The sequence below is a fragment of the Ranitomeya imitator genome, chromosome 7, assembly GCF_032444005.1.
Source record: "Ranitomeya imitator isolate aRanImi1 chromosome 7, aRanImi1.pri, whole genome shotgun sequence".
NCBI classification, from domain to species: Eukaryota; Metazoa; Chordata; class Amphibia; order Anura; family Dendrobatidae; genus Ranitomeya; species Ranitomeya imitator.
Genome location: NC_091288.1, coordinates 184,719,757 through 184,733,436, shown reverse-complemented (window position 1 = coordinate 184,733,436; position 13,680 = coordinate 184,719,757).

Below are 13,680 nucleotides of genomic sequence, written 5' to 3'. Positions count from 1 at the left end.
TCTCCCTGCAACACCCAATGCCACGGGATGTTGCCTGAATCCAACCCAGTCAGCTTCTAACAAACTTCCTCCCCAACCCCAAGTTTTACCAGTGTGAAGAGTGGCCCAATAAATAAAGCCTTTTGCTCCCCCTAGTGGCCGGAGTGTGAAGTGTAAAGTGTTCTGGTGATACCTGGTCAGGAGAACTCCTTTAGTGCCATCGGACGTACCATCACTCCCCTTAGTGGCAGAGCGTCATACTGCAATGACCAGGTCTCTGGGGTGCTGCATCTCACATCCCAGTTATTCTGAAAATATTTTTTTCTTTATATGTTGTGCTTTATTTTGGTAATAAATGTAACAAGTTAAAATATGCAATTTTCCAGCTTTGACTGTTTATACTTGTAAACCGTATAGCTATATTACATAACAAAAATTACCAGATCAGTTGCCTTATGTCTTCTATATATATATATATATATATATATATATATATATATATATATATATATACACACATATAATATGTTTTTTAGGGACCTATTCAGTTTTGAAGTGACTTTGAGGGGCTAATATATTGGGGATTCCCCTAAAGTGATGCTATTTTTACCCTTTCACTCACATGCCTGTTTTCACCTTCCTGACCAGAACAATTTTTTTCAATTCTGACCATTGTCACTTTATGAGGTAATAACTCTGGAATTCTTTAATTTATCCCACTGATTCTGAGACATACTGACATACAGTGGGGAACATAAGTACCGTATATACCCGAGTATAAGCCGACCCGAGTATAAGCCGACCCCCCTAATTTTGCCACAAAAAACTGGGAAAACTTATTGACTCGAGTTTAAGCCTAGAGTGGAAATGCAGCATTTAACGGTGAATTTCAAAAATAAAAATAGATCATTATTTCCCCATAGCTGTGCCATATAGTGCTCTGCACCGTTCATTATTGCCCCATAGCTGTGCCATATAGTGCTCTGCACCGTTCATTATTTTCCCATAGCTGTGCCATATAGTGCTCTGCACCGTTCATTATTGCCCCACAGCTGTGCCATATAGTGCTCTGCACCGTTCATACTGCCCCATAGCTGTACCATATAGTGCTCTGCACCGTTCATACTGCCCCATAGCTGTGCCATATAGTGCTCTGCACCGTTCATACTGCCCCATAGCTGTGCCATATAGTTCTCTGCACCGTTCATACTGTCCCATAGCTGCCATATAGTGCTCTGCGCCATTCATACTGCCCCATAGCTGTGCCATATAGTGCTCTGCAGCGTTCATACTGCCCCATAGCTGTGCCATATAGTGCTCTGCACCGTTCATACTGTCCCATATCTGCCATATAGTGCTCTGCGCCATTCATACTGCCCCATAGCTGTGCCATATAGTGCTCTGCACCGTTCATACTGTCCCATAGCTGCCATATAGTGCTCTGCGCCGTTCATACTGCCCCATAGCTGTGCCATATAGTGCTCTGCAGCGTTCATACTGCCCCATAGCTGTGCCATACAGTGCTCTGCCCCGTTCATACTGTCCCATAGCTGCCATATAGTGCTCTGCGCCGTTCATACTGCCCCATAGCTGTGCCATATAGTGCTCTGCACCGTTCATACAGTCCCATAGCTGCCATATAGTGCTCTGCGCCGTTCATACTGCCCCATAGCTGTGCCATATAGTGCTCTGCACCGTTCATACTGCCCCATAGCTGTGCCATATAGTGCTCTGCAGCATTCATACTGTCCCATAGCTGTGCCATATAGTTCTCTGCACCGTTCATACTGCCCCATAGCTGTGCCATATAGTGCTCTGCACCGTTCATACTGCCCCATAGCTGTGCCATATATGCTCTGCTGTTGTGAATTCCGTTCTTGGGCTCCCTCCTGTGGTTTTGAGTGGTATGGCTGCTTCTTGGATTTAGCTTCAGCAGCTGTTTTCACTGATCGTCTTTCTGGCTCGGCTATATTAGTCTGGCCTTTTCCCTCATTCAATGCCAGTTGTCATTGTTCCTGCCTGGAGTCTTGCTCTTAGGATTTTCCTGACACTCTGACCAATTCAGCAAAAGCTAAGTCCTTGCTTGTTCTTTTGCAGTTCTCTTGTTGTTTACTTGTGGTTCTCCACTTTCTATGTTTTGTTCATTTGTCCAGCTTATCAGTATGGATCTATTCAGCTAGGCTGGAAGCTCTGGGCAGCAGAGTTTGCCCTCCACACCTTTAGTCAGGTGTGGAGATTTTTGCATTTCTCTGCGGTGGACTTTTTCTAGTTTTTATTACTGACCGCACAGCGCTCTGTCCTGTACTTTTTCCTATCTAGCTAGAAGTGGCCTCCTGTGCTAAATCTTGTTTCATATTAGGTATGTCATTTCCTTCTCCTCTCACAGTCATTATTTGTGGGGGGCTAATCTATCCTTTGGGAATTTTCTCTGAGGCAAGATAGGTTTCCTGCTTCTATCTTTAGGGTTAGTTAGTTCTCCGGCTGTGACGAGATGCATAGGCAGTGTTAGGAGCATTCCACGGCTGCTTCTAGTGTTGTGTTGAGCTTAGGGACTGCGGTCAGTATAGTTGCCACCTGCTCAGAGCCAGACGCATGTCGCTCCTTAATCACCAGACCATAACAGTACAACTGGCCCAAAAATGAGCTGATTGCCTCTCAAAAGAAGGAAGAGAAAAAGAGTTCTGAGCCATTTTTTTTTTCTCTTTAGTTTGTTTGGTCATTTTTCTTCCTCTTGATCTGTGTGTGATTCGGGATTTGGATGCAGGCATGGATGCTCAGAGTTTATGTTCTCGTGTGGAGCACCTTGCTGCACGAGTACAGAGTATTCAAGATTATGTGGTTCAGACTCTGGCCTTAGAGCCTAGAATTCCTACTCCAGATTTGTTTTACGGGGATAGATCTAAGTTTTTGAACTTTAAAAATAACTGCAAATTGTTTTTTGCTCTTAAACCCCGTTCCTCTGGTGACCCCATTCAGCAAGTAAAGATAGTTATTTCTCTACTGCGTGGCGACCCTCAAGACTGGGCATTCTCACTTGAGTCAGGGAATCCGGCATTGCTTAATGTAGATGCATATTTTCAATCGCTCGGATTATTGTATGACGAACATAACTCTGTAGAGCATGCTGAGAAAACACTGTTGGCCTTGTGTCAGGGTCAGGAAGCGGCAGAATTATACTGCCAGAAATTTAGAAAATGGTATGTGCTCACTAAATGGAATGAGGACGCTCTGGCAGCAATTTTCAGAAAGGGTCTTTCTGAAGCCCTTAAAGATGTTATGGTGGGGTTTCCCACGCCTGTTGGTTTGAGCGAATCTATGTCTCTGGCCATTCAGATTGATCGGCGCCTGCGCGAACGCAAAGTGGTGCACCATATGGCAGTATCCTCTGAGCAGAGTCCTGAGGCCATGCAATGTGATAGGATTTTGACTAGAGCGGAACAGAGGGGATACAGACGTCAGAATGGGCTGTGTTTTTACTGTGGTGATTCTACTCATGCTATTTCTGATTGCCCTAAGCGTATTAAGAGGGTCGCTAGATCTGTTACCATTAGTACTGTGCAGCCTAAGTTTCTCCTGTCTGTGACCCTGATTTGCTCATTGTCATCTTTTTCCGTCATGGCATTTGTGGATTCGGGCGCTGCTCTGAACTTAATGGACTTAGAGTTCGCTAGGCGCTGTGGTTTTTCTTTGCAGCCTTTGCAGAGTCCCATACCCTTGAGGGGTATTGATGCTACACCATTGGCCAAGAATAAACCTCAGTATTGGACTCAGCTGACTATGTGCATGACTCCTGCACATCAGGAAGATTGCCGTTTTCTGGTGTTGCATAATTTACATGATGTTGTTGAGCTAGTTCTCCCATGGTTACAAGTACACAATCCAGTGTTGGATTGGAAATCGATGTCTGTGACTAGTTGGGGTTGTCAAGGGGTACATAGTGACGTTGCTTTAATGTCAATTTCCTCTTCCCCCTCTTCTGATGTTCCTGAATTTTTGTCAGATTTCCAGGATGTATTCGATGAGCCCTAAGTCCAGTTCCCTTCCTCCACATAGGGACTGTGATTGTGCTATTGACTTGATTCCTGGCTGTAAGTTCCCTAAGGGACGACTTTTCAATCTGTCTGTGCCAGAGCATGCCGCCATGCGGAACTATGTTAAGGAGTCTTTGGAGAAGTGGCATATTCGGCCGTCTTCGTCACCATTGGGAGCGGGATTCTTTTTTGTTGCCAAGAAGGATGGCTCCTTAAGACCCTGTATTGATTATCGCCTTCTTAATAAGATCACAGTCAAGTTCCAATACCATTTACCTCTGCTCTCTGATTTGTTTGCTAGGATTAAGGGGGCTTGTTGGTTTACCAAGATTGACCTTCGAGGGGCATATAATCTTATTCGTATCAAGCAGGGTGACGAATGGAAAACTGCATTTAATACGCCCGAAGGCCATTTTGAATACCTGGTGATGCCTTTCGGGCTTTCTAATGCTCCTTCTGTATTTCAGTCCTTTATGCATGATATTTTCCGCAATTATCTTGACAAATTCTTGATTGTGTATTTGGATGATATTTTGATTTTTTCCAATGATTGGGAGTCTCATGCGAAGCAGGTCAGGATGGTATTCCAGATCCTTCGTGACAATGCTCTATTTGTGAAGGGGTCCAAGTGCCTATTTGGAGTTCAGAAGGTCTCTTTTTTGGGGTTTATTTTTTCCCCTTCGTCTATAGAAATGGATCCTGTTAAGGTCCAAGCCATTCATGACTGGATTCAACCCACATCTGTGAAGTGCCTACAGAAGTTTTTGGGCTTTGCTAATTTTTATCGCAGTTTCATTGCCAACTTCTCTAGTGTGGTTAAACCCCTGACCGATTTGACGAAGAAAGGCGCTGATGTCACTAATTGGTCCTCGGAGGCTGTTGAGGCCTTTCAGGAGCTTAAACGCCGATTTACTTCTGCCCCTGTCTTGCGTCAGCCGGATGTTTCTCTTCCCTTTCAGGTTGAGGTTGACGCTTCTGAGATTGGGGCAGGGGCCGTTTTGTCGCAGAGGAATTCTGATGGTTCCTTGATGAAGCCATGTGCCTTCTGTTCCCGAAAGTTTTCGCCTGCGGAATGCAATTATGATGTTGGCAATCGGGAGTTGTTGGCTATGAAGTGGGCATTTGAGGAGTGGCGACATTGGCTTGAGGGAGCCAAGCACCGCACTGTGGTCTTGACCGATCATAAGAATCTGATTTACCTTGAGTCGGCCAAGCGGCTGAACCCTAGACAGGCTCGGTGGTCCCTGTTTTTCTCCCGTTTTGATTTTGTGGTCTCATATCTTCCAGGATCTAAGAATGTTAAAGCGGATGCCCTCTCTAGGAGTTTTTTGCTGGATTCTCCTGGAGTCCTTGAGCCGGTTGGCATTGTTAGGGAAGGGGTGATTCTGTCTGCCATCTCCCCTGATTTGCGGCGGGCGCTTCGGGAGTTTCAGGCTGATAAACCTGACCGCTGTCCTGTGGGGAAGTTGTTTGTTCCTGATAGATGGACAAGTAAGGTAATTTCTGAGGTCCTTTGTTCTGTGTTGGCCGGTCATCCTGGGATTTTTGGTACCAGAGATTTGGTTGCTAGGTCCTTTTGGTGGCCTTCCTTGTCGCGGGATGTACGCTCTTTTGTGCAGTCCTGTGGGACTTGTGCCCGGGCTAAGCCTTGCTGTTCCCACGTTAGTGGGTTGCTTTTTCCTTTGCCCGTCCCGGAGAGGCCTTGGATGCATATTTCCATGGTTTTTATTTAGGAGCTTCCTGTGTCCCAGAGGATGTCTGTTATCTGGGTGGTTTGTGACCGGTTCTCTAAAATGGTCCATTTGGTGCCTTTGCCTAAATTGCCTTCCTCCTCTGATTTGGTTCCATTGTTTTTTCAACATGTGGTTCGTTTGCATGGCATTCCGGAGAATATTGTGTCTGACAGAGGTTCCCAGTTTGTTTCCAGGTTTTGGCGGGCCTTTTGTGCTAGGATGGGTATTGATTTGTCTTTTTCTTCGGCGTTCCATCCTCAGACAAATGGTCAAACTGAGCAAACTAATCAAACCTTGGAGACCTATTTGAGATGCTTTGTGTCTGCTGATCAGGATGATTGGGTGACCTTCTTGCCGTTGGCCGAGTTTACCCTTAATAATCGGGCCAGTTCGGCTACTTTGGTTTCGCCTTTCTTTTGTAATTTTGGTTTCCATCCTCGTTTTTCTTCAGGGCAGGTTGAGCCTTCTGATTGTCCTGGTGTAGATTCTGTGATGGACAGGTTACAGCAGATTTGGACTGATGTGGTGGACAATTTGACGTTGTCCCAGGAAAAGGCTCAGCGTTTTGCTAACCGCTGTCGGTGTGTTGGTCCTCGGCTTCGTGTGGGGGATTTGGTCTGGTTGTCCTCTCGTCATGTTCCTATGAAGGTTTCTTCCCCTAAGTTCAAGCCTCGGGTTTATTGGTCCTTATAAGATTTCTGAGATTATCAATCCTGTGTCTTTTCGTTTGGCCCTTCCAGCCTCTTTTGCCATCCACAATGTTTTCCATAGATCTTTGTTGTGGAGATATGTGGTGCCCGTTGTTCCATCTGTTGATCCTCCTGCTCCGGTGTTGGTTGAGGGGGAGTTGGAATATGTGGTTGAGAAAATTTTGGATTCTCGTTTTTCGAGGCGGAAGCTTCAGTATCTTGTCAAGTGGAAGGGTTATGGCCAGGAAGATAATTCTTGGGTTGTTGCCTCCGATGTTCATGCCGCCGATTTGGTTCGTGCTTTTCATTTGGCTCATCCTGATCGGCCTGGGGGCTCTGGTGAGGGTTCGGTGACCCCTCCTCAAGGGGGGGTACTGTTGTGAATTCCGTTCTTGGGCTCCCTCCTGTGGTTTTGAGTGGTATGGCTGCTTCTTGGATTTAGCTTCAGCAGCTGTTTTCACTGATCGTCTTTCTGGCTCAGCTATATTAGGTATTGAAATTGTAGTACACATGTTACACACATAGATCACATACAAAAAATACCAACAATTATTAGCATCAGCGGAGTGTAATGTGCTACGTATGCATGTAAGGACCAAAGTAACAGGGACAACTGTATAACAGAAATCCTAATAAACCACAGGAAGAACACAGTCATTATGTCCCATAAAATATAAATCTTTATTAAATATATATAAAAATAAAACACAGAACATCAGAACAAGCACATATAATAAAAACTGGGGCTGGTAAAAACCAACTAATTGTAATACCACTATACACAGAAAGGGGCTACATGGTGCCCCCCATAGTCTAAGGCACACACAGGATAGTGGTAGTAATAAGATAATTAATAGTACCAAATTTAGATGGGAACATGGGCCAAATGCTAGTATCCCATAGAAATCACCAATAGGGATCAGCGATAAATATACACACACAAAAATAATCTGCTAATGCAGGTGGGCACAGACGCCCAATATGTCCACAACTATTCCCATACAAATACCTTTATATAGAGAAACATGGCCACATGTACTCCCAATATTTACCTGGTAATGTGCCAGCAAGGAGGGAACCAGAGCCCACCCCGACGCGCGTTTCGGAGCGCTATAACGGCTCCTTCCTCAGGGGGTGTAGAGGGTAGATGTCAGTAGCGGTTTTATGTGCCATGGCGCCGGAAGTAGTCACCGGCGCATGCGCACTCGCCGTGCACACCGCCAACCAAGACGCCGCCGACATCCGGAACCGGAAACATGCGGGCCCACGTGATCCGGCACCACATGACAACAGACGTCACGGAGGACATGCCGCACAGACGCGCACGCGCAGAGACAACTCCCGGACGCCATCTAAAGTAGGGGCACAAGGAAGGGCAAGGAACGCATACATGTAAATATGTAACAAATGGAAAAACAAACAATTGCATGAGATTATAAATATTGCGGCCGCACAAAAGACATGAATCTTGCACATATCAGCTATATTAGTCTGGCCTTTTCCCTCATTCAATGCCAGTTGTCATTGTTCCTGCCTGGAGTCTTGCTCTTAGGATTTTCCTGACACTCTGACCAATTCAGCAAAAGCTAAGTCCTTGCTTGTTCTTTTGCAGTTCTCTTGTTGTTTACTTGTGGTTCTCCACTTTCTATGTTTTGTTCATTTGTCCAGCTTATCAGTATGGATCTATTCAGCTAGGCTGGAAGCTCTGGGCAGCAGAGTTTGCCCTCCACACCTTTAGTCAGGTGTGGAGATTTTTGCATTTCTCTGCGGTGGACTTTTTCTAGTTTTTATTACTGACCGCACAGCGCTCTGTCCTGTACTTTTTCCTATCTAGCTAGAAGTGGCCTCCTGTGCTAAATCTTGTTTCATACTACGTATGTCATTTCCTTCTCCTCTCACAGTCATTATTTGTGGGGGGCTAATCTATCCTTTGGGAATTTTCTCTGAGGCAAGATAGGTTTCCTGCTTCTATCTTTAGGGTTAGTTAGTTCTCCGGCTGTGACGAGATGCATAGGCAGTGTTAGGAGCATTCCACGGCTGCTTCTAGTGTTGTGTTGAGCTTAGGGACTGCGGTCAGTATAGTTGCCACCTGCTCAGAGCTAGACGCATGTCGCTCGTTAATCACCAGACCATAACACTCTGCACCGTTCATACTGCCCCATAGCTGTGCCATATATGCTCTGCACCGTTCATACTGCCCCATAGATGCTCCACATAAAGCTGTGCCGCTGCTGCCGCTGCAATAAAAAAAAAAAGCCATACTCACCTCTCTTGCTTGCAGCTCCCAGCGTCCGGTCCCGGCGTCTCTGCGCATTGACTGATCAGGCAGAGGGCGCCGCGCACACTATATGCGTCATCGCGCCCTCTGACCTGAACAGTCAGAGCGGAGCGACGCCGGGAAGATGGAGCAGCGCCCGGCGGCTGTAACGGGGACAGGTAAATATGACATACTTACCTGGTCCCGGCGTCCGGCTCCTTCCCCCGGACAGCTGTCTTCGGTGCCCCAGCTTCTTCCTCTATCAGCGGTCACCGGCACCGCTGATTAGAGAAATGAATAGGCGGCTCCACCCCTATGGGAGGTGGAGCCGCCTATTCATTTCTCTAATGAGCGGTCCCACGTGACCGCTGAAGAGGGGAAGAGCTGCAGCACAGAAGACCGTGGGACGGCAGGGGGAGCGCCAGGATCGCTGGAAGCAGGTAAGTATGCCTCAGCGCCCTCACCTGCCGACCCTGCCGCCCACCTTGACTCGAGTATAAGCCGAGAGGGGCACTTTCAGCCCAAAAATTTGGGCTGAAAATATCGGCTTATACTCGAGTATATACGGTACTTGATAGGCTGCCGATTTTTCAAGTTTTCTCACCTATAAAGCATGGAGAGGTCTGTAATTATCGTAGGTATTTAAAAATCATACAATGTAATTTTCTGGTTTTTATTTTTAGAATCTGTCTCTCACAGTTGAAGTACTGTGATAGACAGATTCTAAAAATAAAAACCAGAAAATTACATTGTATGATTTTTAAATAATTAAATTGCATTTTATTGCATAAAATAAGTATTTCATCACCTACCAGCCAGCATGTCTCTCACAGACCTGTTCACTTTTCTGTAAGAACCCCTCCTACTCTGCACTCATCAATTTAGATTGTGAGCCCCAATGGGGACAGCAACGATAATGTGTGCAACTTGTAAAGCGCTGCGGAATATGTTAGCGCTATATAAAAATAAAAATTATCATCATTACCTTATTACTGTTTAATTGTAAAGTGCAGCGGAATATGTTCACGCTATATAAAGATTATTTATTACTACCTGTATTAATTGCACAGATCTCTCCATTCTTTGTAAATAGGAAACCTCGCAAAATCTGCAGTGCAGCAAATAAGTATTTTCCCCACTGTATTGTACTTCAGGATAGAGGTATACTTTCTTCTATATGACTTGCGTTTATTTGAGAAAAAATTGGAAAAAAATGGAGAACATTTTTTAATTTTCAAACTTTATTTTTTAATTCCCTTAAATCAGAGAGTCATGTTGCACCAAATAGTTAATAACAATAATATTTTCCTCATGTCTACTTTACATCAGCACAATTTTTGAAACATAATTTTTTTTGTTAGGATTTTAGAAGGGTTAAAAATTGACCAGTGATTTCTTATTTTTACATTAAAATTTGCCAAACTTTTTTTTTATGGACCACATCACATTTGAAGTGACTTTGATGAGTCTATATGACAGAAACTACTGAAAAGTCATTCTATTCTAAAAACTGCACCCCTTAGTGTTTGTGTCCACGTGCAGTAAACGCTGCGTGTTTGACGCTGCATAGGGACGCAGCGTCAGACACACAGCGTCCAGATGTTACAGCATAGTGGAGGGGATTTAATGAAATCCTGTCTCCACTATGCGTGGTAACACGCACGCGGCGGCCCTGCGACTCCAGACATGCTGCGCGTCTTTTCAGATCGCAGCATGTCCGTATATCTTTCGGCGATGCTGCGTCGCCGCAAGATATAGCACAGGGCCCTATGCGATGGGTGTGATGATGCCGGATGTGTGCTGTGAACACATCCGGCATCAGCGTGTCCCAGAAGGGGGCGGGGCTTAGCGCAGAGCGGCAAAGCCGCTCCGACGATACCGCCGGCCATCCTGATCGTGGACACGCAGCCTTAATGTCTTTAAAACCACATTCAAGTAGTTTATTAACCTTTAACGAGCGACACAGGAATTAATGGAATGTGCAAGTAAAAAATGAACATTTAACTTTTTTTCACAAAAATGTTACTTTAGACCCAAATTTTATTTTCACAAGAGTAACAAAGAAATAATGCACTCCAAAATGTGTTGTGCAATTTCTCCTGAGCACGCCTATTCCCTATATGTGTACACTACTATTTTGGTGCATGGCAGGGTTCACAAGGGAAAGAGCGCTATTTGCTTTTTTGAATGCAAAATTTGCTGGAATCGTTAGCAGACGCCACGTCGCATTTGAATAGCCCTTGATGTGCCTGAACAGTGCAAACTCCCCACAATTGACACCATTTTGGAAACTAGACCCCTTAAGGAACTTATCTAGGTGTGTAGTGAGCACCTTGAACCCCCCAGGTGCTTCACAGAAGTTCATAACGTAGATCTGTGAAAATAAAAAAAAATCACATTTTAAATGCAAAAATATATTTAAATAGTCCCAATTTTTTTTATTTTCTTTATTTTCATAAGGGTAACAGGAGAAAATGGACCTAAAAATTTGTTGCACACACATGAAGAGTAATCCAGTGGGGGGCAGGTACTTACATAAAATGCAAAATGTATTTATCCATGATTAATAAATATGTTCCAATGGTGTACCATAAAAATGCAAAAGACATCAACACATTACAACATGTAGCACTATAGCAACATTAGCCTACGCGTTTCTACAAACATCTTATTCATGGCTAGTGTGGATATGTACTGAGAAGTTCTTATAGATCTCCGGGTGAAATTCACCCAGCTTGTTTCAATCAGGTTAATGACCTTGAAGGAGATCGCTGCAGTGACTGCACAAATACTTCTTACAAATAGGTAACATACTGAACTTATAAATCAAGAACGTTCACAGACATAAATCCATATACACCGTGTTCCAAATTATTATGCATATTGGATTTAAGTGTCATAAACATTTAATTGTTTTGTTTTTCAAATAAATTCATGGATGGTATTGTGTCTCAGGGCTCAATGGATCACTGAAATCAATCTTAAACACATGTGCTAATTAGTTTTCCAGGTGATTCTAATTAAGGCTAGACTACTTAAAAATGATGTTCCACATTATTAAGCAGGCCACAGTTTTCAAGTAACATGGGAAAGAAAAAGGATCTCTCTGCTGCCGAAAAGCATCAAATAGTGCAATACCTTGTTCAAGGGATGAAAACATTAGATATTTCCCAAAAACTTAAGCGTGATCATTGTACTGTTAAGAGATTTGTGGCTGATTCTGAGCACAGATGTGTTTGTGCTGATAAAAGCAGAATGAGGATGGTTTCTGCCAGGCAAGTTCATCGGATTAAGGGTACCGTCACACTAAGCGACGCTGCAGCGATACCGACAATGATGTCGATCGCTGCAGCGTCGGTTTGGTCGCTGGAGAGCTGTCACACAGACAGCTCTCCAGCGACCAACGATCCCGAAGTCCCCTGGTAACCAGGGTAAACATCGGGTTACTAAGCGCAGGGCCACGCTTAGTAACCCGAAGTTTACCCTGGTTACCAGCGTAAATGTAAAAAAAACAAACACTACATACTTACATTCCGGTGTCTGTCCTCCGGCGCTCTGCTTTCCTCTGCACTGTCAGCGCCGGCTAGCCGGAAAGCAGAGCGGTGACGTCACCGCTGTGCTTTCCGGCTGGCCGGCGCTCACAGCCAGTGCAGAGAAGCACAGTGCCGGGGGACAGACACGGAATGTATGTAGTGTTTGTTTTTTTTACTTTTACCCTGGTTACCAGTGAAGACATTGCTGAATCGGCGTCACACACGCCGATTCAGCGATGTCTGCGGGAGGTCCAGCGACGAAATAAAGTTCTGGACTTTCTGCGCCGGCCAACGATGTCACAGCAGGGGCCTGATCGCTGCTGCGTGTCAAACTGAACGATATCGCTAGCCAGGACGCTGCAATGTCACGGATCGCTAGCGATATCGTTCAGTGTGACGGTACCTTAAGAGAGCAGCTGCTAAAAAGCCATTACAAACCAGCAAACAGATATTTGAAGCTGCTGGTGCCTCTGGAGTCCCTCAAAGGTGTAGGATCCTTCAAAGGCATGCTGTGGTGCATAAACCTACTATTCGGCCACCCCTAAACAGTGTTCGCAAGCAGAAACAGTTGCAGTGGGCCCAGACATACATGAAGACTAATTTTCCAACAGTCTTGCTTACTGATGAATGTTGAGCACCCCTGAATGGTCCAGATGGATGGAGTAGTGGACGGTTGGTGGATGGTCACCATGTCCCAACAAGGCTGCGACATCAGCAAGGAGGTGGAGTCATATTTTGGGCCGGAATCATGGGGAAACAGCTGGTAGAGCCCTTTAAGGTTCTTGAAGGTGTGAAAATTAAATCTGCAAAGTATATAGAGTTTCTGACTGACAACTTTCTTCCATGGTATAAAAAGCAGAAACGTGCCTTCAGGAGCAAAAACATCTTCATGCATGACCATGCACCATGTCATGCTGCAAAGAATACCTCTGAGTCATTGGCTGCTATGGGCATAAAAGGAGATAAACTCATGGTGTGGCCACCATCTTCCCCTGACCTCAACCCTATGGAGAACCTTTGGAGTATCATCAAGCCAAGTATCTATGAGGGTGGGAGGCAGTTCACATCAAAACAGCAGCTCTGGGAGGCTATTCTGACTTCATGCAAAGAAATACAAGCAGAAACTCTCCAAAAACTCACAAGTTCAATGGTTGTAAGAATTGTGAAGGTGATATCAAAGAAGGATTCCTATGTTAACATGTAACTTGGCCTGTTAGGATGTTTTGCAGTTAAATAGCTTTTTTGTTCAGTGAATGTGACCTCCTAATGCTGCAAATTCAACAAATGAGCATTTTCAGTTCTTTAAAACATATCAAATATTTAGAAATTCTACTGTGCCTAATAATTTGGAACAGTGCATTTTGAGTTTTTATTCATTTTGGAGATTATAATGTTATCATTGGGAGGTTTCTTCAATAAAATTCTATGTGTACTCTAACGGGTGATGACTTTTATTAG